The sequence below is a fragment of the Eubalaena glacialis genome, chromosome 3 (genome assembly GCF_028564815.1).
Source record: "Eubalaena glacialis isolate mEubGla1 chromosome 3, mEubGla1.1.hap2.+ XY, whole genome shotgun sequence".
Lineage (NCBI taxonomy): Eukaryota > Metazoa > Chordata > Mammalia > Artiodactyla > Balaenidae > Eubalaena > Eubalaena glacialis.
The window spans coordinates 18132702-18160445 of record NC_083718.1 but is presented as its reverse complement, the minus strand read 5'-3'; the positions used below and the strand labels follow the sequence as shown (position 1 = coordinate 18160445).

At 34.8% G+C, this 27744-nt stretch overlaps 1 long non-coding RNA gene across 2 annotated transcripts in view; it reads left to right on the top strand.

Moving 5' to 3' along the window:
* Positions 1-27744, top strand: part of LOC133087724 (uncharacterized) — a 232671-nt gene that overhangs the window by 58224 nt on the left and 146703 nt on the right. The window lies entirely within an intron of this gene.

The window sequence follows — 27744 nt, the reverse complement described above, 5'->3', positions numbered from 1 at the left end:
TATGACCCTTTGTAATCTCTGTCCCACGCTCCCCAGGCAACCAACTTGATGTTGTCTGTCACTATAGAGTCATTTGCATTATATACACACACAAATATATTTAGTATCTATTCTTTTTTCTTTCTGGTTTCTTTCACTCAGCATAGTTATTTAGAGATTCAACCATGTTGTTTCATGTATGGTTAGCCATTCTTTTTATTGCTGAATAATATTTATTGATATTTGTATGGATATTCTGTAATTTATTTATTCACCTGTTAATGAACATGTAGTTATTTCTAGTTTGGATTTATTATGAATAAAGCTGCTACAAACATTGTTGTACCAGTGTTTGCATGGAGATATGCCTTCTTTTCTCTTGGGAAAATATGTAGGAGTGAAATGTCTAGGTCACATGTAACTGTATACTTGTTTTAATTTTTTAAGAAACTGCCAATCTGTTTTCCAAAGTGATTTTCCAGTTTTTGTTCCCACAAATTTCTTCATATCTTCACTAAAAATTTGTGGTATGGTCTGTCTTTTTAATTCCAGCCATTTTTATAGGTATGTAGTGGTATCTTGTGGAGGTTTTGATTTGCATTTTCCTAAAGACTAATGATTTTGCATATATTTCTGTTTTCATTTAATAAGTATATATCTTCTTTGGTAAGATATTTGTTAAAATCCTCTGCCCATTTAAAAAATTGGGTCATTTTATTCTTTAATGTTGAGTTGTATACTTAATGTTGAGTTTATATATTCTGGATATAAATTCTTTATCAGATATTTCGTTTTCAAATATCTTCTCATACTCTGTGGCTTGTCTTTTTATGTACTTAATAATGTCTTTTGAAGAGTGGAAATTTTAGATTTTGATGAAGTCCAAATTACCATTTTTCTTTTGTGAATCGTGCTTTTGATGTCATGTCTAAGAAATCTATGGATTGAGCCTTATTGGGGGCAGGGATGTTTAGGATCAGGAGTAGTGGTTTCAAAGAGGCAATGAAAAGCAAGGAGGTCAAGAATACAACCTTGAGGTATGAAGACATGAAAGGATCAGTAGTCATCTAGAAGTTTGCAAGAGAGATCCATCCAGGTTTCAATTAAGACAATAGTTCTCACCTATGGTTGCCCATTAGAAATTCAGAAGATGCTTAATGAAATTCCAATGACTGTACTGTCTAGGGTTAGGACACAGACAATAGTATATTAAACTTTCCTGAATAGTTCACATATGTAACCAGGATTGGGAATCATTCCATTAAGGTAAAGAGTTAAAGGGAATATTCTGAACAAAGGTAGGGGATTAAGAGAGTTGGTTGACCGCAAAGCAGCAGTTCTGAGGTTTCAGAGCTGAGTAGGGACATTGAGGACAGGGTCAGGGTCAGGAAAGTCAGTTAAATATGGGGGAGCATGGTGAGAGGGGGGCAACTGAAGAAAAAAGGTATAAGGAACTTTGAGATCACAGCAGCTTTGTGGAGATTGAGTACAGGATCCAAAGACCAAATGACTTAAGCATCCTGTTGGCGGGGTGATGTAAATTGCTGTTCACCTGATCTAGGCTCTGTCAGTACCTGGGGACTGTCAATCGAATTAGATGATTACTATGATGAGAATACTTCTACTTTTATTACTGCTACCACTGTGATAATGATGACAAAGATGATGGCAACTACAAAACACCTCTTGAATCTGATCATTTTTCTCCATGTCCACCCTTCTAGCCTCTTCCAGGCTACCGTCATTTCTTGCCTGGAACATTGCAGTAGCTCCCTGACTGATAACTCTACTTCTTCTCTTACGTGGTTCTAGGACAATTCGCCCAAAGTCAGCCACATGCCAGATGGTTTATTTGCCAACTATATTTCTTTTAACTCTTTGTTTCTTGCTTATTGTTTTCCAGCATTTAAAGTTATGTTCACCTTTGTCTCAGCCTCAGCTCCCTGGTGCAACAGTAGCCTGAAGAGGAGAGAGAGGACACTGGGGTGCATGGGAAGAATATGTTATAGGAATATTGCTTGATTATGAAACATTTTTACTGGATAATGCCACTTAATTTAGAGAAATCATAATGGGGCTTTAAAATCATATCTTGAATATATCCGAGTCTCTTTCATAGCTTCTGTGCTTTCCCAACGTTCTCTGTGAATTTTATATTTATCCTTCCGTTTTAAAAATACTTTTATCGCATTAATATGTATGCCTAAACTATCTTTTTTTTTTTTTTTTTTTTTTTTTTACTTTAGCCTTACAGTTTTACAAGCAAGGTATCATATTGTATGTGGTCTTCTGGGCCTTGCTTTTGTGTCCAACATTATGCTTCTATGATTCATCTATGTTATTGCATGCAGTTACATTTCTTTCATTTTCATTGTTATATGATATTCAAATATGTGACTCTACCACAATTTTATATCTATTTTTCTTTTGGACACTGGGTGACCTTCAGTTTTCTGATACTATAAAGAGCGCTTCTATAAACATTGTTGCACAGTCACCTGGTATTCATGGGCAGGAGATGCTCTAGGATATAAGCCAAAGAGTGGAATCCTTGGGTAGTGGAGTGTGGAGTGCTCAATTTTGGAAGATAATGCTAAACAAGTTACCAATTTACACTCCCCAGAGCGATTTATATGAATACTCTCCAACACCTGGTATGGTCACACTTCTTAATTTTTGCCCATCTATTGAATGTAAGATTTCTCATTCTGGTGTGAATATTTATTTCCCTGGTCCCTAATGAGGTTAAGCATCTTTTCATATATTTAGCCATTTCTTATCTGTGAAATGTATGTTCATATCAGTTTTTCTTTTGACTTTCTAGTTGTTTATTTTTATTATTAATTTGTAGGGGTTCTTTATGGATTTTGGACTCCAATTGTTTGTCAAGAAAAGAGTATGTGTTACAAATATTTTCTCTCAGTTTGTGGCTAGTTTTTTTTTTTCTATTCTATATCTTTTGATGAACATGTGTTCATTATTTTAACATAGTTAATTTTTATCATATTTTTAAGATTAGTGAATTTGTATTGTATGTAAAAAGCCTTTCTTAACTAAGTCATAAAAATATTATCCTATATTTTCAATGAAATGCTTTGCTTTTTACATTGAATTTTTTGCCTACCTAGAATTGTTTTCTATTTTTTTTCCTTTATGGATAATGATTTGTCATAGTACCCCTTACTGAAAAGTCCCACCTTTCTCTGCTGACCTGCAATATATATCTCTCATAGATCAGTGTTTCATAAATATTGAGGTCCCATCTTCCTTTTCTTTACTGGTAAATTTATCTCTCTCTGCCCCAGTGTCCTACTTCATAGTTTTATAGAAATATTTCTAAATATCTAATGCAGAAATTCGCTTACCTTCTTCTTTTGTTTCAGAATGTCTTGGCTATTCTCAATCTTTTATTCTTCCACATAACCTTTAGAATTAGCTTGTCAAATTCCACTTGACTTGACTCTATATTTGGCAAGAATTAATGTTTTTACAGTTTAAGTCTTCTTATCCCAAAACTGGTATCTCTCCAATGTTTTCTAAAATATATTTTTAATAGATTTCTATCATTTTCTGCATACAGGTCTCACATATCTTTTACTAGGTTATTCTCAGGTGTCATACGGTTTTCATTGCTGTTGTGAAAGCTGTCACCTTTTCAAATAACACTTCCTAACTCGAGGGGTATGTACAAATAAAATTGATTTTTTGCTTATTGATCTCATAGTTAGCTCTCTTCCTAAGTTCTCATGATTTCTAATAATTTGTGGATTTTTTGAGATTTTGAGAGCACATAATTATATCATTTAAAAATCATGATAATTTTGTATTTTTTTCCTTTCTAATATGTATGCATTTCTTTGAAATTTCTTGTATTATGTGCTGGCTAGTACCTCAAGGAAAATGTTGAACGAAAGTTGTGATACAGGATATACTTATCTTGATTCTAAATGGAATTTTTCCAGTGCTTTCCCACACTGAATGATGTCTTGTTTTTGGTAGACACATTTTCTAAGACGAAGGAGTCCTTTAACATTCTTGTTTGGTAAAAGGCATTATCATGAATATGAGTTAAATTTTATAAGTTGTTTTCTTCATAGAGGATATATTTCAACTTTTTCTGTTTATTTGGTGAACTCAACTTGGTTATGGGTGATTGTCTTTTTGTATTTTGCTGCATTCAGTTTGGTAGTTTTTTTTTTAACAGAAGTTTAAATCTCATTGTGAGTTAGAAAATCTCATAATTGGCTTTCCTATTGTGTTTGTTATGCTTTGAGTACTAAGGAGATGCTGGACTCATAGAATGAGTAGGGGAATAGGCCCTCTTTTCCTGTATTCTAGAGGAGTTGCAACACAGTAGAGTGGCCTGCTTCTTGAAAATCAGTTATATCCTCTGAGTATGGTATTTTCTTTGTAGGAGGAGTTTCAACCCCTGATTCAATTTCTTTAATATGAATAGGACTTTATTGGCTCTCAATTCGTTTCTTAAGTCCATTTGGGAGGGTATTAATATTTAGGAATTGATTCCTTTTATCTAAATTATTAAATTTATTGGCTTTATTGATTTTGTTTTCTTAGTTTTTAAAATCCCTATTATTTTGTGACATATCTACATTTTCACTCCTAAAAATTGTTTATTTAAGAGTTTTCTTTCCCTTGTTGATAAATATTATCAGAAGTCTATTTTATTAATTATTTCAAGTAGCCAATTTTTAGTTTATTCTTACTCCCTGTTATATCGTTTCTAGTCATTGATTGCCATTAGTGTGTTTATTCTACCAATTTTTTCTTAACTTCTTAACGGGACAGTTAGGTCACTAATGTTCAGACTTTGTTTCTAAAATAAGCATTTTAAGGCTATAAATTTCCCTCAGAATGCTAGTTTTGTTGCATCCCCTGTTTTGATATTTTCATTCTCATTCACTTCTAAGAATTTGATAATTTCCATCGTGATTTCTTTTTTGACTGAATTATTTTTACCTGCACATTTAAAAAAATTACAGATACATGAGGTTATTTGAAATTTATTTTTTATTTACTGAGTTCTAATTTAATGGAATTGGAATTGTAGTCAGAGAATGCATTCTGCTTGATATTGATTCTTTGAAATTTACTGAGTCTTGCTTTACTGTCTAGTGGTGTGCCCCATATCCCATTCTGTTCCTCTTTGGAGGAGTTATAAGATGGGGAGACAGGCCCATCTCCCACTATAGAAACACAAGGGGTCTCTATTTACTCTCTAGTCTGTAGATGTGGGTACAAGTCTTAAGTTTACCTAGTAAGATTCTCTTGCCTGTGGCTTTGAATAATGCAGGAGTGGGGTCAGTTAGAGATTTTTCTCAGCCAATTTGGAGTTGTTGAGAGGCCAGTGGTGTGGCATCAAGAATCCAATAGCAGCAGACTCAGTTCCTGTGTCCTAAGCAGACTATGTGTGTATAACCAGCTTCCCTTGATTTTCTGCCAGAGCCTTGCTCTCTACTGTTTCAGTTGATTTTCTAAGTTATTGGTATCTTGCTAACTCAGTTCTTTTCTATTTAATTTAACCAAAGTCAGTTTCTATTTGCTTAAAACTGAAAACCCTGACAAGTGTAAAAAGGTAATACTTCTGAGGGAGTTACAGTATATTAATGTCTATTTTATTTCACTTAACCTTACAAGTCTTTTCTCAGTAGGCATTATTTATTTTCCTTATTTAACAGATAAAGAAACTGGGGCTTCAAGGGTTTAAAGAGCTTGCCCAAAGCTACAGAGCTTGTTAATGGTGGAGCCAGGATGCAAGCCAGCTTTGCCTGATTCTTGAACTGCTACCTCTTAACCATTCCATATAGCCAACAGATAATTTTTAAGCTTTTTCCCCCCTGACTCTAATAGTCTATAAACTGAAAGAATTAATACTGATTGCCAAAGAATAGGTCAGGTTCTGAGAGGTCAAAGACTAGATGCTGCAGATATGAATACATTCTTAAATTTTAATGGGGAAAAAGTACTTCTCCCAGGCTTTTTAAAAAATACATGCTGTGAGATGACTTTTTAAAAACTGATTTTTTTCCTAGCCACCTACACTACCCCCACCCCAACTCTGCAAATTTGCCACACGTGCCTTGGCAGCATAAACAAGCACCACACACAGGGACCAGTGACTTAACATCCTTCATCATCTCCCTGGCCTAACAGAGGGGTCCTTTTAGGTCATGGGCCACTTTTCCTTCTGTAGGTTTACTGAGAGTTTGTGTGTTCATGCTCATTAAGTAACTTCTAACAACCTTGGCTAAATAAATTGGTAAAAGGCTAAACTCATAGTCAGTATTGCTTCATAACACATACATGCAGACCTCATAATATATGTGACAGTTGCCTCACTTAAATCACCCAATTAATTTTTTGTAGCCTTGTATAAATATAATAAAGTAGCTATAGAAATGAAAGACGTTTTCAAGTTTAATTTGACTCCACGGAACTCATGGAATCAGAGCTAACTTATATTTCATTTTAGGTGATTTTACATGAAGTTGTTTTAAAGACAAAGTATTCTTAAAAGATTGAAGTTGTTTCTGCCCCCATTTCTCTTAATTGCTTTCATGAAAAGCCTACTGATTTTATAATCTATTAATTTGCAATGGAAAAACTGTACTCTTGTTGATATAGCAAGTTTACTCTACCAATAATGCATATATATCTATATATATATTAATCTAATCTTTAATATGTTTGGTGTCAAATCAAACATTACTGGCATTTTTATTTATTTCTTGGCTTTTCCCACAGCAGAATACTTCAGTGCCTTAAGTGGTCCATTCAAATTTAAGTGAAATAGAGCTGTGAGGACATTCTGACAAGAACATTTTGACAAGAAGCAATTTAGATAAGTATTAATTATTCGTATTCATCTCTCTTGTAGTCGATGGAGACATTTACCAAGCCACAGCAATTCAAACTCTGTCAGAAGAGAGGAATAACAAGGGTTCTATAAATGGTAGCCAGGTGCCCAAATCAAATTAAACTTCTCTGTCAACAGGGATTTGTTTTTTGAGAGTACAATGATAAAAGAGAGTTAACGGAGAAGTGTTCATTTCAGCTGCCAGGTACCAGTTGAATTATTCTTGTTAAAAATACTAGTGTTTTCCACGTGACCTAAAGAGCCATGAAAATTAGGCACACAAAGTATAAATCTGTAGAAACAGAGGGAGAAGTGTCACAGGAGTAACCTAGGGAAATTCATTTTGAGATGAAAACCAAGAATTTTTCATTCTGACTGTTATTCCCTTGGAGATGAAAGAGACAGTTTGTTGGACTTGTCTGTAGTATAGCTTATCTATCCTAAATGTGTAGGAAGTGAAGTAGATAAGGGTAGGGAGTGGATATGCAAAAGAGGGAGCTGCAAGAATCTTCATTTTTTTTTTTTAAATGGCCTCTGAAGGCAATCTGATTGCTTATTCATTGTTTCACTCTGGCTTAGACTCTGTTTTTCTTGAAGACAAACTAAGTAATAGATTGGCTGCTCTCTGGCTTGTGTCAACAACCAGATTAATCAAGTGAGGGAGGAGTACAAAGATTGCTGATATATTTATATGAAAATAACTGAAGAAAAAAGGAAAGGTTCAGTTATCCACTGATTTTTCTTATGGTTCAAACTTAATATACTGACCTGATATATACTGTGTGATATATTCATAACTAAAGTCCCTGCACTAGAAAGTGGTGAACCTACCTCGCCAAGTTCCATGTTTTTCCATCATATGCCATTGATAATCCTCCTGAGTTGGGGGAGCTGATTATCAAAATGCACCTCTTCTTTCAGTTTTTAAAAAAATTTTTCTCACTCAAAAACCTACCATTTATATCACCTCACACCAGTCAGAATGGCCATCATCAAAAAAAGCTACAAACAGTAAATGCTGGAGAGGATGTGGAGAAAAGGGAACCCTCTTGCACTGTTGGTGGGAAGGTAAATTGATACAGCCACTATGGAGAACAGTATGGTGGTTCCTTAAAAAACTAAAAATAGAACTACCATATGACCAGCAATCCCACTACTGGGCATATACCCTGAAAAAACTATAATTCAAAAAGAGACATGTACCACAATGTTTACTGCAGCACTATTTACAATAGCCAGGACATGGAAGCAACCTAAGTGTCCATCGACAGATGAATGGATAAAGAAGATATGGCACATATATACAATGGAATATTACTCAGCCATAAAAAGAAATGAAATAGAGTTATTTGTAGTGAGGTGGATGAACCTAGAGTCTGTCATACAGAGTGAAGTAAGTCAGAAAGAAAAAAACAAATACAGTATGCTAACGCATATATATAGAATCAAAAAAAAAAAAAGTGGTTCTTATGAACCTAGGGGAAGGACAGGAATAAAGACACAGATGTAGAGAATGGACTTGAGGACACAGGGAGGGGGAAGGGTAAGATGGTACGAAGTGAGAGAGTTGCATTGACATATATACACTACCAAATGTAAACTAGAGAGCTAGTGGGAAGCAGCTGCATAGCACAGGGAGATCAGCTCGGTGCTTTGTGACCACCTGGAGGGGTGGGATAGGGAGGGTGGGAGGGAGACGCAAGAGGGAGGGGATATGGGGATATATGTATACGTATAGCTGATTCACTTTGTTATACAGCAGAAAGTAACACAACATTGTAAAGCAATTTTACTCCAATAAAGATGTAAAAAAACAAAACAAAACAAACAAACAAAAAAACCTACCATTTATTTGAAAGTACTACTTTCTAATTAATGCTAAATAAAGGTTATGAGCTCTTAGCTAATCAGGGGTTTAAAAATCACTTTATTTCTACATTTTTCTCCCTCCATCTGCTGCTGTTTATTGTTATTTAAGTTTTAATGCTTTGGCAGTACAGCTGGTATTTCAACAGCATTTTCCCCTGACACTTAATAATAACTCATAGCTGAGAGATGTATTAAGGCATGAGAATGTCTGTTTTCCTCAGCCATCATCACTTTACTTAAAAACTTCAGAATATTTAACATCTGATCTTCATTTTAATTCTTATTCTGACTCACAGACAGCATGGACTAGTTTATCAGAGTATTCACTGCAGTAATACTCCCTTCCTATAGATTCTCCTTCCTGGGATTACACTGAGATCATTGCCCTGGACCATTATCTTCCATATTCTGAGAGGGTATTAGCAATGGCTCAGATAATGAGACTTTATTGTGGCTATTTGTGTTTCCTCCGTGTATTAGATGAAGGTGGAATGTTCTTTGGAGAAATTATTGCAAAGAAAGAACTCTTTTTCTCCATTATTATTTAACTTAGGAATTTTTAATCAGTTGAATTCATAAGTCCATACTTCTGAATCAGATAATGAGCATATGTGTGTGTATATGTGTGTATGTATGTATATATAATATGTATACATATATATGTATATATGCATATATAAAATTTTAATATATTAAATATATATTTATGTATTTAAATGAAATAAATATATTTAAATATACATATAAATTTTAATATATATGTATGTATATCCTTTAAATAGTCTCAATAAAGAAATTTTGTTTACATGCATTTTTTTGTTTGTCAAAAGTGTATATTATAGTATTCCTTTATTAACTCTCAGATTAAACCTTTTTATATGTTAGGTGATTTTCTGGGCACTGGAGATTACAGGAGCAGAAAAAAAAGTACCTGAAAAACCAAATCTGTCCTCCTGGATTGTATATTCTATGGGAAGAGGGCAGACAATAAACAGATAACCAAGTATATGGATCCTATGTCAGATGCTAACAAGTGCTGTGAAAGGGAAAAAATAAATAAATAAAACAGGGTCAGGGGAATGGCGAATGTGTGTTAATTTCTATTTTATGTTGGGTTGCTATGGAAGGGAACTTCTGATCAGAGTACTGAGGAAAGTTAGGGAGTGAATGGCTCATTCAGTCCATTCAAAGTGGCTGTAGTGACATGAGCTAGGATGGTAGTAAGAGATGAGAAGAAAGAAGTATTAAGGGGCTAGATTTGCAGGCCCTTTCAGGCTCATAAGAAGGACTAGGTTTTATGTTTGCTGAGATGGGAAACCATTGAGAGAGATGTGATCTGATTTAAATTTTAAGACAGGCATGCTGGCTGGCTATAGTGAGAAGGAAAGTAGTGAAATTGTTCACTCAGTTTGAGAGACTATGGTCCATAAAAACACTCTTTGTGGTCTACATCTCTTGTGCATACAAGAAAGCAAAAGCAAAAGTTTTGGGCATAATATTGAAGTGAAGGTTTTTTTTCTTATTTAGACACCTCTTGCTGATTTTTCACATACATAGTGAAAATAACAGGCTTTTGGTTCAAAAACAAGGCATGAGTATGAACTTAATCAAGATTGAATAAATTGTACATATCTTCAATCAACGTGATATACCATATTAACAAATTGAAGGAGAAAAGCCATCTCAATAGATGCAGAGAAAGCTTTCAACAAAATTCAACACCCATTTATGATAAAAGCCCTCCAGAAAGTAGGCATAGAGGGAACTTTCCTCAACATAATAAAGGCCATGTATGACAAACCCACAGCCAACATCGTCCTGAATGTTGGAAAACTGAAACCATTTCCACTAAGATCAGGAACAAGACAAGGTTGCCCACTCTCACCACTATTATTCAACATAGTTTTGGAAGTTTTAGCCACAGCAATCAGAGAAGAAAAAGAAATAAAAGGAATCCAAATCGGAAAAGAAGAAGTAAAGCTGTCACTGTTAGCAGATGACATGATACTATACATAGAGAATCCTAAAGATGCTACCAGAAAACTACTAGAGCTAATCAATGAATTTGGTAAAGTAGCAGGATACAAAATTAATGCACAGAAATCTCTTGCATTCCTATACACTAATGATGAAAAATCTGAAAGTGAAATTAAGAAAACACTTCCATTTACCATTGCAACAAAAAGAATAAGATATCTAGGAATAAACCTACCTAAGGAGACAAAAGACCTGTATGCAGAAATTTATAAGACACTGATGAAAGAAATTAAAGATGATACAAATAGATGGAGAGATATACCATGTTCTTGGATTGGAAGAATCAATATTGTGAAAATGACTCTACTACCCAAAGCAATCTACAGATTCAATGCAATCCCTATCAAACTACCAATGGCATTTTTCACAGAACTAGAACAAAAAATTTCACAATTTGTATGGAAACAAAAAAGACCCCGAATAGCCAAAGCAATCTTGAGAAAGAAAAACGGAGCTGGAGGAATCAGGCTCCCTGACTTCAGACTATACTACAAAGCTACAGTAATCAAGACAGTATGGTACTGGCACAAAAACAGAAATATAGATCAATGGAACCGGAGAGAAAGCCCAGAGATAAACCCACGCACATATGGTCACCTTATCTTTGATAAAGGAGGCAAGAATATACAGTGGAGAAAAGACAGCCTCTTCAATAAGTGGTGCTGGGAAAATTGGACAGGTACATGTAAAAGAATGAAGTTAGAACACTCCCTAACACCATACATAAAAATAAACTCAAAATGGATTAAAGACCTAAATGTAAGGCCAGACACCATCAAACTCTTAGAGGAAAACATAGGCAGAACACTCTATGACATAAATCACAGCAAGATCCTTTTTGACCCACCTCCTAGAGAAATAGAAATAAAAACAAAAATAAACAAATGGGACCTAATGAAACTTAAAAGCTTTTGCACAGCAAAGGAAACCATAAACAAGACCAAAAGACAACCCTCAGAATGGGAGAAAATATTTGCAAATGAAGCAACTGACAAAGGATTAATCTCCAAAACATACAAGCAACTCATGCAGCTCAATATCAAAAAAACAAACAACTCAATCCAAAAATGGGCAGAAGACCTAAATAGACATTTCTCCAAAGAAGATATACAGATTGCCAACAGACACATGAAAGAATGCTGAACATCATTAATCATTAGATAAATGCAAATCAAAACTACAATGAGATATCATCTCACACTGGTCAGAATGGCCATCATCAAAAAATCTACAAACAATAAATGCTGGAGAAGGTGTGGAGAAAAGGGAACCCTCTTGCACTGTTGGTGGGAATGTAAATCGATACAGTCACTATGGAGAACAGTATGGAGGTTCCTTAAAAAACTAAAAATAGAACTACCATACGACCCAGTAATCCCACTACTGGGCGTATACCCTGAGAAAACCGTAATTCAAAAAGAGTCATGTACCAAAATGTTCATTGCAGCTCTATTTACAATAGCCAGGACATGGAAGCAACCTAAGTGTCCATCAACAGATGAATGGATAAAGAAGATGTGGCACATATATACAATGGAATATTACTCAGCCATAAAAAGAAACGAAATAGTTATTTGTAGTGAGGTGGATGAACCTAGAGTCTGTCATACAGAGTGAAGTAAGTCAGAAAGAGAAAAACAAATACCGTATGCTAACACATATATATGGAATCTAAAAAAAAAGAAAAGAAAAATGCAGACCTACTAGAGAATGGACTTAAGGATACGGGGAGGGGGAAGGGTAAGCTGGGCCAAAGTGAGAGAGTGGCATGGACATATATACACTACCAAATGTAAAATAGATAGCTAGTGGGAAGCAGCCGCATAGCACAGGGAGATCAGCTCGGTGCTTTGTGACCACCCAGAGCGGTGGGATAGGGAGGGTGGGAGGGAAGGAGATGTAAGAGGGAAGAGATATGGGGACATATGTATATGTATAACTGATTCACTTTGTTATAAAGCAGAAACTAACACAACATTGTAAAGCTATTATACTCCAATAAAGGTGTTAAAAATATATATATATATAGTGACAAAAAAAAAAAAAACTAGTCTAGCATGCTATGTTAGAAAGCAAATGGACTTGTCTCCTATTCCTTTGTTCCTCAGAGACTTTACCAAAATGATGTGGAACTATATCCTCTTCTCCAAGAACAGTGGAGGCTCTAGATTTCTGTACCAAAGGGATTAGGGGCACAAACTGGTTGGGATTATTGGAAGTAGGAGGCTAGAGAGCTTTCCTTGAAGTTGTACTTGCTCACTGTGATTTACTTATATTTTATGTTACAGACAAATGTAGCAAAAATTCTTAGAGGCTTTTATGTTTAAGATTAAGAAAATGTCAGCTGTTTATATCAAATAATATTATTAATATAAAAATTATCATCATAAAAAAAGGAAATTCTTAGAAAAGTATTCACATATAAATGAAACAAGATCTGAAAGAGGATTTTTACTGAAGTGAAGAAAAAAACAAAAAAATTAAGAAGGTAATTTCTAAACTGACATATTCATATGTTAGAATACTGTGTAGTATTTTATAAGGTTGAAACAAACAGAAGTCTGTTGTTGAATAAAAGAAGCATGTGAAAAATGATTTATACTGGATAATAGATTTTATATAATTAAATATGTATTTTTAAAAAATTGTGCATATCTGTGCATATTTTGCCACCATAGGGAGTTAGGCACTGTAGAAAATGTACTTGAAACTATAAAATCAGAGAGTGAAGTAGTTGTCGAAGCCATTACTCCTATTTAATGCTCAAACTTAAATCACTACAGCACAAACGAATTTATTTTTGCATGAATCCTCTTTTGTGATCACTCTTCATCTGTAAATATGGAGCAATACTAGATATAGTACCATATTAATAATTAAGAAAACACATAGCCAAACACATAGAAAAGGAAATCTCTAAGTCTAAATGCCAGAAATTAATAGATGACTCAAATCCAAACGGAACCTTGAAGGGATGCCCAAAGGACTATCAGATACAGCCTCGAGTCTCTTCAGGATAGGGCATTAGAAGAGAAATCCCTGTAGATAGATCCAGGCAAGTGCAAAGAAATGTTGCTGACTTGCCAAGCCCTAGACAGAATTATAAGTAATTTTATGAGAGAAAAATCAAGAACCCAAGTCTCCATCAAAAACAAGTGTGTGGTCAAAACTTATAGTAACTACATGAAGCAGAAATAACAAGCTTTGAAATTAGTAAAAAACTTGTCAGAGACCAAAAGAATCCTGTGGGACTGATGCTTAAGGAAACAAACAAACAAAAACCTCAATTACTCTATAAGGACAATTCTGTACCCCTGGATGCATGGGACACAAAAAGGAAAAAGTAAGTTACCCACTGAAGTTAATCTCTTTCTGTGTGTGTGTTGTGTTTGTATATATTATATATATATATATATACACACACACATATATATATCTGTATTTATATTATACATATATCTGTATTTATATTATATATATAACTTTTGTTTTACAAACACAATCTTTGCAGTGAGTTAACAGAGGCAAGCAAGCAATCTCCCACTGAAGATGATACCTAAAATACATATATATACTTTTTTTTGTACAAAGAAATAATTTCAAGGGAGAGTTAGCAGAGGCAAGCATGACTATAAGATACTAAGAAACAGTAATAATAGAATAATTTGAAAAAGATATTAATAAGTATGTTTATAGTTCTTTAACTAAATATAAAAGTATTAAAATAGTTGAGGAAGAAATAGCAACCTAATGTAATGACAGGTTTTAATACTAAGAAAGTTTTTTGAAAAAGAACAAAATGAACTATTAGAAATAAAAATATGATCATTGCAAAAACAAAATCTTCCATGGACGTGTAAAATTGAATATAAATGAAGAAAGAATTAGTAGAATTGATGAGGCACAATATTAAAGAAGTACAGACAGATAATTATTTAGAATTGAAGAAAGACTTGACTTCTCAGATTGTGGAAGCAAATTAGTTACCAAGTAGGACAAACAAAACAAATCCACATAAAGACACAGCACAGTTGAATTTGGTGCAGTATATCAACTTCAAAGAGAAAATCTTAAAAACAATAAAAAGAAAAATAAAGTTACCAATAAAGAATGATGACAACTTACTTCTCATAAGCAATAAGAGGAACAAGAAGACAGTGGAATGATATCCTTAAAATTCTGAGGAAAATGAGGTGTTAACCTAGAGCTCTATATCCAATTAAAGAATTATTTAAGAGTGATAGGGAAAAAAAAGACTTTAAAAATTCTCAAAGAATGAGAAAGCTTGCAACTCATAAAATGTTGTTGAAAGATCTTCTCTATTAGGAACATCAGCAAGATTAAACCCAAAGAGAAAGAATGCCAAAGCAAGAAGCAGTGGTAAGTTTGAAAATTTGTAAACAAGTCAGTGAATATAAATATGCTTGACTGTAAAACACTTAAAATTATAGTGATTATTTTGAGAGGGTTTTAAAAACGAATTAGAAAGGCAGTTGACAATATTCCATACCCTTTCATGATTAAAACAGACTCAAGAAAAAAGGACCAGAAAAGAACTTCCTCAACCTAATAAAGGGTATCAACAAAAAAACTCCACAACTAACATTATGCTTAGTGGTGAAACGCTGAGAGCTTTCTCCAGAGATCACGAATAAGATGAGGATGTCCACTCTCACCACTTATATTCTGCATTGTATTGGAGGTTCTACCCATGGAAATTAGGGGGAAAAAAAAGACATATGAGGCATCCAGATGGGAAAAGAAATAAAATTGTCTCTATTTGCACATGACATTTTCTTATATATGAAAAATACTGTCAAATCCAGAAGATACTTTTAGCGCTAATAAATAAGTTCAGCAAGGCGTCCAGATACAAGATCAGAATGCAAAAATCAATTGTATTCCTATACAGTAGCAATAAACAAGCCAAAAATGAAATTAAGAAAAACGTCCCATTTGCAATAGAATCAAAAAGCATGAAATAGGAATGAAATTAACAAAAGAACTGTAAAACACATTTGGAAAACTATGAAACATTGCTAAATTAAGGAACCTGTAAATAAATGGTAAGATATCCCATGTTCATGGATAGGAGGACAATATTGTTAAGATGACAATACTATCAGAGTGAGTACATTGAGACTTGATGCAGTTCCTGTTAAACTCCCATCTGGATTCTTTGCAAAAATTAACAATTGGTCCTAAAATTCACATGGAAATTCAGGGAACCAAAAATAGAGAAAATAATCTTGAAAAAGAAGAACATGGTAGGAGGACTCACACTTTCCAATTTCAAAACATACAATAAAGCAATGTTAATCAAGAGAGTATAGTACTTACATAAGGATAGACTATATATCAATGGGATAGAATAAAAAATAAAATAAAACCATGTGTTTATAGTCAACTGATTTTCAGCTAGTGGGCCAAGACCATTCAATTAAGAAGGTATAGTCTTTCAGTAAATGGTAATGGCTTAACTGGATAGCTACATGCAAAAAAATGCATTTGGATTCTTCATATCATATATAAAAATTAATTCAAAATGAATCAAATATCTAAGTATAGAATCTAAAACTATAAAACTCATAGAAGAAAATATAGGAGTAAATCTCATATTTGATAATGGAATCTTAGATATGACACAAAAGCACAAACAACAAAATAAAAATTAGATTAATTTAAATTAGTCTCATCAAAATTAAAACTTTTGTGTTTCAAGGACACTACCAAAAAGTGAAACAAACAAACAAACAAAAAAAAACAGCCCACAGAATGGGAGAAAATATTTGCAAATCATATATCTTTTTTTTTTTTCTGGTTTCTTTTTTTTTTAATTAATTTTTATCGGAATATAGTTGCTTTACACTGTTGTGTTAGCTTCTACTGCACAGCAAAATGAATCAGCTATACATATAAATATATCCCCTCCATTTAGGACACTACAGTGCATTAAGTAGAGTTCCCTGTACTATACAGTATGTTCCCATCAGTTGTCTATTTTATACACAAATCATATATCTAATTAAGGACATGTATCTAGAATTTACAAAGAGTTCTTACAACTCAATTATAGAAAGAAAAATAACACAATTAAAAATGGGCAGAGGATCTGAATAGAGATTTCTCCAGAGAAGGTATACAAATGACTAAGTACGTGAAAAGATGCTCAAAGTCATTAGTTATCTGGGAAATGCAAATCAAAATCAAAATGAAATGCTGCTTCACACCCACTAGGAAGGCTGTAATCAAAAAGACAATTAGTTTCAAGTGTTAGAGCAGATGTGGTAAGAGTGTAAACTGCTGGCAGGAATGTAAAATGGCTTTTCTGCTTTTGGAAATAGTCTCAGTTCCTTAAAAGGCTAAACATACAGTTATATGTGACCCAGCAATTCTACTCCTACCTGGATATACACCTAAGAGAAATGAAAGCCTATGTCTACACCAAAACTTGTACACAAATGTTCATAGCAGCATTTTTCATAATAGCCAAAAAGGAGAGATGACCTAAGTGTCCATCAACTGATGAATGATAAATAAAATAGGGTATAGCCATATAATGGAATATTATTCAGCACACTAAGAGAAATGAAGTTCTAATACATGCTACAACCTGCATAAATCTGAAATACATCATGTTAAGTGAGAGACACAAAGGACCACGTGTTGTAGAATTTCATTTATATGAAGTGTGCAGAGTGGGCAAATCTATAGAAACAGAAATTAGGTTAGTGGTTTCCTAGGGCTGAGGGTTGGGGGATGTGGATTTATGTCTAAGGAATGTGGGAAGTCTTTTGGGGGGTGATAAAAGTGTTCTAAAATGTATTGTAGTAATGGTTGCAGAGCTCTGTAAGTATATAAATATATTACAAGCACTTTGAATTGTATACTTTACATGGGCAATTGTATGATATGTGAATTATATCTCAATAAATCTGTGAAAAACGTTAGTAATTAAATTATAGACATGAACATGGAATATTTAGGGGAAAGATTCTATAAAAATAATTTTGTTCCCTATAGGAACAGAAGAATTAATACTGATTAATTTTAGACTGTTAACTTAAGCATGCATGCTAAATTTTTGAGAGCAACAATTAAGAATAGAAACAGAAATATTTAACATAAACCAGTAGCTGGAAGGAGAAGAAATGACTAGAACTGAATTAATAGAAGGTAGAAAAGGAAAAAAAAAAAAAAGCAAAGAAAAACATCATAAATCCAAATATATAAGTAATTCACAAAAATATGTAAGTCATCTAAACCTCTTTTAAAAAATAGAAATTCTGATATTGAATAAATAACAAAAAATATTTCTAGAGAACTTTTTAAAGAGTAATGGCACAGAAAAGCTGAAGGTGAAAGGATGGAAAAACATCTTTCAGGCAAATGCTAACTAAAAGAAAGCTGGTATAGCAATACTAATATCAAAAAAGATTGATAGACTTCAAGGCTTAAAGCATTCTCACAAATAAAGACTTTCATACATGATAGAAGCAATGTTTCTCTAGGAAAATAGAGTAATCTTAAATGTCCACATGCGTGGAAAATAGTCTCAAACTAGAAATAAATAATAGTAAAGGCCATTAAAAGGAATGATAGTAGAAGATTTTAAATAACTTTCCCAGAAACTGATAGATCAGGCAAATAAAAGTTAGTAAAGTTAGAAGAGGTTTGAATAATATAGTTAACAAGTCCAATCTAATGAACATGTATAGTACCATGTATAATTTGGCAATACACAGTTTTTAAAAGCACACCTGTGCTTCTTTTTTTTAAAAATTTTATTGGATTATAGTTGATTTACAATGTTGTGTTAGTTTCAGGTGTACAGCAAAGTGGTTCAGCTATACATATACATATATTCATTCTTTTTCAGATTCTTTTCTCATATAGGTTATCACAGAATATTGACTAGAGTTCCCTGTGCTGTACAGTACGTCCTGTTGGTTATCTATCTTAAATATATAGTAGTGTGTGTATGTAAATACCAAGCTCCTGATTTGTTTTTAAAATATGAAGAACCTAAACCTTTATTGGAACACAAGTCGCCACAAATACCAGACAGTATCTAGGTAGATGATACTCATTGATCACACTGAAATAAAAATAGAAATCAATAAAAATATATAACCTTACTCCCTTCCCGTATGTTTAAACATCAGAAGACACATGTCTAAATAATTTATGAGTGAAATAAGTCATAATGGCAATCATTCAATATTTAATACTGAATGTCAATGAAAATACTACATACCAAAACTTGTGAAATACTGCTAAAGCAATGTATTGATTTATATACTTAGGTATTTATGTTAGAAAGGAAAATATACTGAAAAGAAGCTAAGATTAATTTCAAGTATAAACCACAAAAAATTAAACAGTAAATTATTATAAAGTAGAGGGAAGGTGAAATAACTTCATTTGATTAACAGACATCAATAGACCCTCAGATAATTTAGGAAACGATCATAGCACAGGAAATGTAAACAGACTGTGGGTATTCTCCACTTCTACGTTTTCTTTATCACCCACAGGGAAAAATGAAATCATACTTTATTGCTGATACTCATGTGGAAAAAAAAATAGAGGCACAAAAAGACCCCAGATTATTATCCAAAGTCAAGAAGGTAATACCAGAAATTGATATTACTGCTATCGTTACCATTGAAATTACCTCAAGTCTCTAAAAATTGGGCTTAGTATTGATAAATTGATATTTGAAGATCAGATTCTTTAATGCATCATAGTGAACAATATTTGAAATAGTATAAATAATAACTGCACTGAGAGAAACCAAATATCATATTATGGGAGGCTGAACAAAACACAGGCTGTAATGAGCTTTCTTTAGCATTATAAAATCTATGACAGTTTTTCCATAGAATATATAAAATAGTTTGAATAATTATAATGTTTGACTTTGGTAATTGTAAGGCAATAATAATGGCCTGGTGAAAAGTATCGTTTTTCTTTTACTTATCATATTTTACTTATTATTCATCTACTTTTTAGTTTATCATACAAACCATGCTGATCAGTCATAAAACTGCCTTGATACAGTGCAATTTAGACTTTTTTCCCTCACTGAACTGTACTTTTTCCCAAGCACATTTTGTGACATATGAATGAGCATTTACTATGCTATAAATAACTTAGTTCTGCAAATAAATAAAGCATTACATTGTTTATCTGGAAGATAGCTGATATATTTTTTAATTATTTGGCTATTTCCTATATGTCGTACTGTGCTAAACTTCATGGGATTTGGGTTCAGAAGACTTTTATCCTAGCTCAACCACTTTCTAGCTCTGTGATCCCAAGAAAGGAAAAAAAAAATTCTGTGAACCATTGTTTCCAATCTGTAAAACAGGGCACATACCTCACAGTACTGTAATAAGAATTAAATTAGATAGTGTACATGAAAGTCAGTTTGGAACTGTCAAGTGGTTTGTAATACTGTCACTAATATCTAGATATTTGATAGACTCAATTGGTTTTCATTTGCATATTGATTGACTGAGTAAAATCACAGCATTTTATTGTCACTAGTTCTCCAAACCAGAAGGATATAGAAATCCCAAGACAGAAAATTAAACACCCTGACTTGAATTTTTGTCCGCCTAACTTCATTCTGTGATTCCCAAGATGATTTGAGGGAAAATGCCAGAAACAGATCCATAAACTGCCCAGGAGACACGCTATAAACACAAAACACAACCAGGCTTATGTCAGAGCGGGTGATTGAAAAATTAGAGAAGTTTAGGATGGAAAACTCTGCAATCCCAGACGGCCTCCATCCAGCGAGCATTGTGCACAGTCGTAAGGGACGTGGGAGAACCTGTGGCCGACATGTGCGAGTCATGTCTGGAAACCCAGGGCACGCAGGTGGATGGCGCTGGGCTGAGCACTACACCTGTCTTTGTAATAATGCTTGCAACTCCGCGTTGCTTTTCATCAGGGCTCCCTGGCCAGCTTCGCAGACACACCAGCTTTTAGAGGAGATGTTAAAGCCATTCTGGAGAGAGAAGTCTTAGAATCTTGTGAAAAAGTCAATGTTTGAGGGTCGCACAGTAAATTGGAATAAAACAAAGGCCTCCTGATAGTCCTCTTTCCATGAATCTGGTGTGTGGTTTGCTTCGTATTTTTATTAAAACCAATCTCTGTTTAAATTTGGCTTAGGAATTAAACATTTACAAAGCACTTACTATGTGGGCGACAATATGCAAGGCATGAGGAATATACAGAAATGAGTACCGACTAGTACCTGCATAAAAGGAATTTGTATTTAAGGGATAGAAAGGCGTCCATTCATAACTTGCAAAAAATGTAAGCATTGTAATAGTGGTATAAATAAATGTTAAGTGAGCTAAAAGACAGAGTACTTTTGGTGGAGTTATTGTGGAAGGCTTCATAGAGTGAATGGCAGTGGGATAGCTAATTGGATGTTTATAGAAGTCTAAGGAGGAAGGAAGCAGTGAAGACAGAAGGAGTACCTTAAGTAAATGTACATGTATGTGAAAGTTTATGACAGATTTATAAATTAGCAAATCATCTGGGATTAGTAAGTAGTCTGATTGACTAGATTATAAAGCATATGTGTATGGCTGTATGGATGAATGTGAAAGTTAAGAGACAGGAATGATTGTGGGGATTAAGTAAGGTTGGAAGGGTAGGCGGGGGTCAGATGGTGAAGACCCTGAAACTGAAAAAGAATTTGTTTTCTATTTTGTAGAAAATGGGGCAGGGATGGGGAACAGGTGATGAAGTGAACATGATGATTCTGGTAGAAATGTGGTTACTGGATTAAGGAGAGAAGGATAGAAATAGAGCAATTGAATGGCTAGTATAATGAATCAACTCATGGGGCTTGGAAAAAGATGAAGTCAGATATTTCAGACATGGGATATATCATATCTCTGATTAAATCCTGAGGGTTAGGGAAGAAAAAAGTTGAAGATGACTCTAAGACCTTTAGCTGGTGACTGAGTAGATGATGATGCTATTAACTAAGAAAAGACACGAACATGGGCTGGCAGGTATAGGATGAGAAGGAAGATATTGACTTAGCTTCTGATGTTTCAGCTTGCCTGTGCACCTTTCAAAAGAAGGCCAGTATGAAGTCAGAAATTAATGATGACTTTGATAGAAAAGACTCATGTCTTTCCCTAACATTTGTGGGTCCTCAGGTAAGAGTAAAAATGGAGGACCACATACCATACCATGTTAAATACTTAAAAGTTATAAATCAATCCACAGATTGTTAAATAAAACATAGTCCACCCTCCTTTCATCACAAAATTGCCTCATATCAACTTGAAGGCCAGGTTTGAATTAGAATTTTGTGCGAAAATGTGGAGACAGTACCTTAGGAAGAGCTTTCCCCATCCCTGTTTCTTCCCACCCTGGCACAGGCCTCAGGTGCACTTATGGGAAGCCCCAACCGGCAGGCTCAAGCCCTGTCCACACCCCCACTGCCTGCAATCCCCCCTTCTCACAAACAACCACTCCTTGGCCACCCCTAGGACCTCGGGATACATTTTACACATCAAAAGTGTAACCCAAATTCAAGAAGAAGACAGGCAGGCTCTGGAAGCAGACTCAGTGAGACTCAGGTAAGGAACTCTGAGGTCCTGGGTACCCGAGTGTGGTTTGGATGGGAGGGTGTAGGCTCCAGGTGAGCACATCCTGTTGAGCCTGCAGACTGCTTAGCTTGTGGAGGGCAGAGCAGGTGTCTGCAGCCTGAATTGCAGGAGAGGGCTCCTCTTGCTCTGATCTAAAGGCAGAGATGAGAAGACACTCCTAGTAGATTTCCTAGTCCAGCACATTCAAGGGAGGGAAATAGAGTGTATAGAAAACAGAAATGGAGCAACAGAACTTACATTTAAGAGGTAAATAGGATAGGACCCGAAGATGAAGCTGAGAGGGGAGGAAACAAAGATAGCACAGGCAGAGCATCCTTTCAAGAGATTTATCAGAAGAAAGGACAAGCTGGAGGAAGAGCTTACAAAGGGTGAAGAATCAAGGATATTTTAAAATTATTTAAACATTTAAAAAACTTTTTTATAAGAGTAGAGGTCAGTTTTAAAGTGTCTTGTTGCAATTGTAAAAGATCACCAAAATGAGATTCAAGCGTTAAAAACAAGAGTGCATTTATAACAAGGAGTTTAGCTGATTAAGTTTAGATTTCTAAACACAAGAGGGTAAAAATATAAATGAGGCCAGAGATATCCATTATTTTTTATGGAAAAAAGCTCTACTGAATACCATTTATGCCAACTTTAATGAATGAAGTTTGGAAATAGAAGAGAGTTTCTATGAAGGATGGAGCTAATGGCATTTCAGTCAATAGTCTAACGGTTGAGTCTTAATGCTGTTTTGCCTAGGTTTATATATGAATCAAGAATGTATGCTTCTGGGAAGGAAAGACAGACAAGGTGTACTCTCTGAACCTAGAGCTCTTCTAAAAGAAGAATAGAAGAATAAAAATTATACCTTGGCATGGGACAGCTACAGCCTCACTCAGTGTTATTGGACAGACAAAACACAAATGTGTAAATAACAGAAGACACCATAGAATTCTTAATAGGAAATTCTCAGTATTTTAGTGATAAAATAGATCAGTGTAGCTGGGCTGGGAGTTCAAAGATCCTAGGATTTTAGCCTCGTTTTGTTCCTAGACTGATTGTAAACCAGGATAAGATATTTAATTAACAGGCTTAGTTTCTTTATCATGTTAGACCGTGGGGTTTCCCTCCCCAAAGCTGTGGAATCTATTGCTCATACAATTCCTTTCTTGGAAAGGTAAAATAATTAAAATGATGAAAGCAGTGTTGGATTAAAGAGGGTGAGGGCCCTAAGAGTCTGCTGCCCACTTATACTTCTCTTTCCATTTTTGACTCTCTTTTGAAATGTTCCTAAGTGTCTCTCTGTTGCACAGTTGGAAAATATTTGAACTAGATAATCTCTAAGATCCATTCCAACTATAAAATCCTATGACTCTCCTAAGTCAGGTACAACTTTGCAGATGAGGTGGAGCTTGAGTGGGCCTTTGAAGCTGGGCCATATATTTGGATTAGTGGGTAGGAAGAGTGAAGATATTTAAAACAGGAAGAGGAACATAATAAAAATAATAAAAGAAATAGTGAAAGGAATAATACTGGTTTCCTTGGCAGAGGATGTGTGGAATAATAAGGAGACTTTTCTAACTAAACTGTAGGAATTGTAAGGTGGAGCAGTGGGAAATAAAATTTAAGTACAGGGCGCTTGCTTTTCATATAAGAGAAATGTTATTACTGGAGACTTTGTATAACTTAAAACTCAAGTAATTCAAAACAAATTTTCCCAAAGGGAAAATGCATTTTGGAACTTATAAAAATTCATAATTATTTTAGTGTGTATTTGCTTTGAAGTTACTTTTTACATTTTCTTTATTATTTTGCTGGGGGCTCTTTTCTAAGTTAATGTTGGTGATTGCTTGCTCTCCTTCTAGTGGTTTATCCCATCTTACTTCTATTCCAGAGTTATTGATTTTTGGTTTGTTTTCAGCACTAGCTTTGGCAGCACCATTGAATGAAGTTGGATAACATTGTGAAAGGCTATAAAAAATGAGATTTGAAATGATAATAACAGTGTTTGCTTAGGCTGTAAAACCAAAAGTCACTTTCAGAAATTCAAAGGCAAGTAATCAAGAGTGGGTCTCATGATACTGACAAAGGAGGGCTTGTGTTTCTTTTCACTAGTGCTGTTGGTGATGGCAATCACATAAACACAGTTTGCAATTAACTCAGTTTTCAAATTAGGCAATTTTTCAAGAAATAAGTAAATTGAATTTCTCATCAGTTCAAATTAGGCACAACCATTTCTTTAATCCCACAGTTTCAAGTTTTTCATAATTTAGAATCCCATTTATATGTATTGTGAAACTGGCCTGAGGTCAGGGGCTATATGCAATTTATCTTTGTAACCCCTGAGGCCTCTTTGCAGTATGCCTTTCAAGAAATAGACATTGAAGTCAGCTTTGTCTAAATGAAATTGAATTGTTCCATGCAGCTCACACTGGGAGGAGGTAGGATTAGAGAGTGGAAATTCATAATTTAGGCCCTCAGACTTCAGGGCCCAGCTACATGCTAAACATAAAGGAAGAGTTCAATAAATGCTTTTGATTGCTGGATTAGGGGGGTGGGTATCTGTAATCACACCTTACCCACTGCAAGCTCCTGTAAAGCTATAAAAGAATACTTAGACACCCAGTGACTTATGACTGAGCAGGATTCAAGAAAGAAGTGTGTCTTGGACAGGAAGCAGAGGAGGCTTGGTGCTCCATTAGGCTGGGATGACATATGGGGGGAAAAAAAAACCAAAAAACAAAAAACATACGGAGGCCGGGATGAGTGTAGCCAAGAAGAAAGGTGAAGCAGAGTGTAGTGCAAGGCATGCAGCTGCAAGCAAGTTGCGGACTAAAGCCCAAAGTGATATAGCTCTGTCTATGCAATGCCAAAAGTCTAGGTGAAGAGTGGAAAACTCGAATCAATCACTGGGATGATTCAAAACATCCAGATGTGCGTTGTCATCAGGGCCATCACTAAGGAGTATGTGGGGTTAGGCAAATATCAGTCTTCCCACACTCCCCCCAGATATTTTTATTCGGTTGAAATCATACTGAAATAGAGGTTTAAATAGAAATAAGTCATAAAATTGCTCTGCACATACAGCCTGTGAGGAGCTTGTGTAAAGGTGGGGAGTAGTTATTGCTCTTTGCCTTAGTAGCTTCAAGTTGTTAGATTCTAGTGACAAAATTGTAAGTTAGAAATAATTGAATAATTAATTTTTAAAGCTAAATAATTTTTTTTTAATTAATTAATTAATTAATTATTTATGGCTGTGTTGGGTCTTCGCCTCCGTGCGACGGCCCTCTCTAGCTGCGGCAAGCGGGGGCCACTCTTCATCGCGGTGTGCGGGCCTCTCACTGTCGCGGCCTCTCCTGTTGCGGAGCACAGGCTCCAGACGCGCAGGCTCAGTAATTGTGGCTCACGGGCCCAGATGCTCCGCGGCATGTGGGATCCTCCCAGACCAGGGCTCGAACCCCTGTCCCCTGCATTGGCAGGCAGATTCTCAACCACTGCACCACCAGGGAAGCCCCAAAGGTAAATAATTTTTAAAGGTAAATTTTATCTAGTTCTTTAAATCCTACTTTCTGAAAGAAAATTTAAATAAGTTTAAATACATAATGGCAGGAGAAATGTAAGAATAATTCAACACAGACCTACACAATGTGATATTTAAAAATGAATTTTAAGATCAAACTTAGGACAAAACAAGCATATCAGAAATGAGGCCACAGAGTCTTTCTGAGAGGATCTCTGTGACCAGTTTAACTTGTTCCTAAGGCCAAAGGCTATGACTTACATGCCCCTTATAGTGCATAATAGAATGTTTTGTTTGGCCAAAATATGATTTTGAATTCACAGTAGTAGAAAGGGAAGAGACCTTTGGCCTTTTGGTTTGGCCACAGAATCACGAGTAATCAGCATTTATTTCCAGGTCAGACCTTAGATTCTCAAGCCAAACTATCAGGCAAATAGTTCAATTGGGAATAAGGGCTAGGATTTTAGACTGGGTTCAGAAACACTTGAAGGGATCCTTGAGTAAAACAGAAACACTGACATTTGGAGCATTTAGGGCCAGGGGATGCCTAAGAGCTCAGTTTCGAAGTTCACAGCGTTACGGGCAAGTCACCATCAGAAAGGGAGGGCTTAAGGGAGGACTTGACATTCTTGACTTTAAGTATTGCATAACTCTACTGTTATTTTTCTTCCCTATCGTCTAATGGGGAAAAAAATTTTTTTACTCCAATTTTTTTCTCTCTCATCTAACATTTCTTCAGTGCCTACCTTGCTCTGTGCCAGGCACTCTACTGTTCCAGGTCGTGGGGATACAGCAGTGAACCAAAGCCATTTCTTGGGACTTAAATTCTAGAGAGGAAGATAGCAATAAACAAAAAATGAATAAATACATGATTTGTCTCATCTTTATTAATTCTCAGAAGAAAAATCAAGCAAAGTAAGTGAAGGGAGGAATGATGGGTTGGGTTTCCAGAAAAGTGACCACTGAATTAGGAAAAAAAGGAGGATTGAGTACATTGGTATGTACCATCCAGATTGTTTTCTAGAACTTCTTTCTAGTCAATTTGACTTCTCAGGTATATGAGGCATTTATAGACAAGGCAGGAGAGAAAGATACAGCTTAATTAAAACCCTATTTTGCATTGAAATCAGAGCTGGAAAAAAGAGGAATTACTAGCTTTAGTCTAGGGGGGTTGAAACACAGGAATGTCAACTAGTACTTTTTCTTTAATACTTAAAAAAATTGAGATACAATTCACATACCATAAAATTCTTCCTCTAAAAGTGTGGTTTTTGGCATATTCACAAAATTGTACAAACATCACCACTAATTCCAGAACATTTTCATTACCCTCAAAAGAAACTGTGTACCTATTAGCAGTCAGACCTCATTATCTCCTCCACGAAGTCCCTGAAAACTACTAATCTATTTTCTGTCTCTGTGGATTTATCTGTTATGGACATTTCATATAAATGGAACATACATTATGTGGCCTACTATGAATGATTTCTTTTCCTTAGCATACTTTAAAGCTCATCCATGTAGCATGTATCGATGCTTCATTTCTTTTTATGGATTTTATTCCATTGTATGGATATACTGTATTTTGTTTATCCATTCATCAGTTGACGGATATTTGGGTTGTTTCCATTTTTTTGGCTATTGTGAATAATGCTACTATTAAGAATTGTGTACAAGTTCTTGTCGGACATATGTTTTTAGTTCTCTTGGGCATATGCCTAGGAGTGGAATTGCTCAGACATATGGTAACTCTATGTTTAACTTTTTGAGGAACTGGCAAATGGTTTTCCAAAGCAGTTGTAACATTTGCATTCCCACCATCAAGATACAAAAGTTTA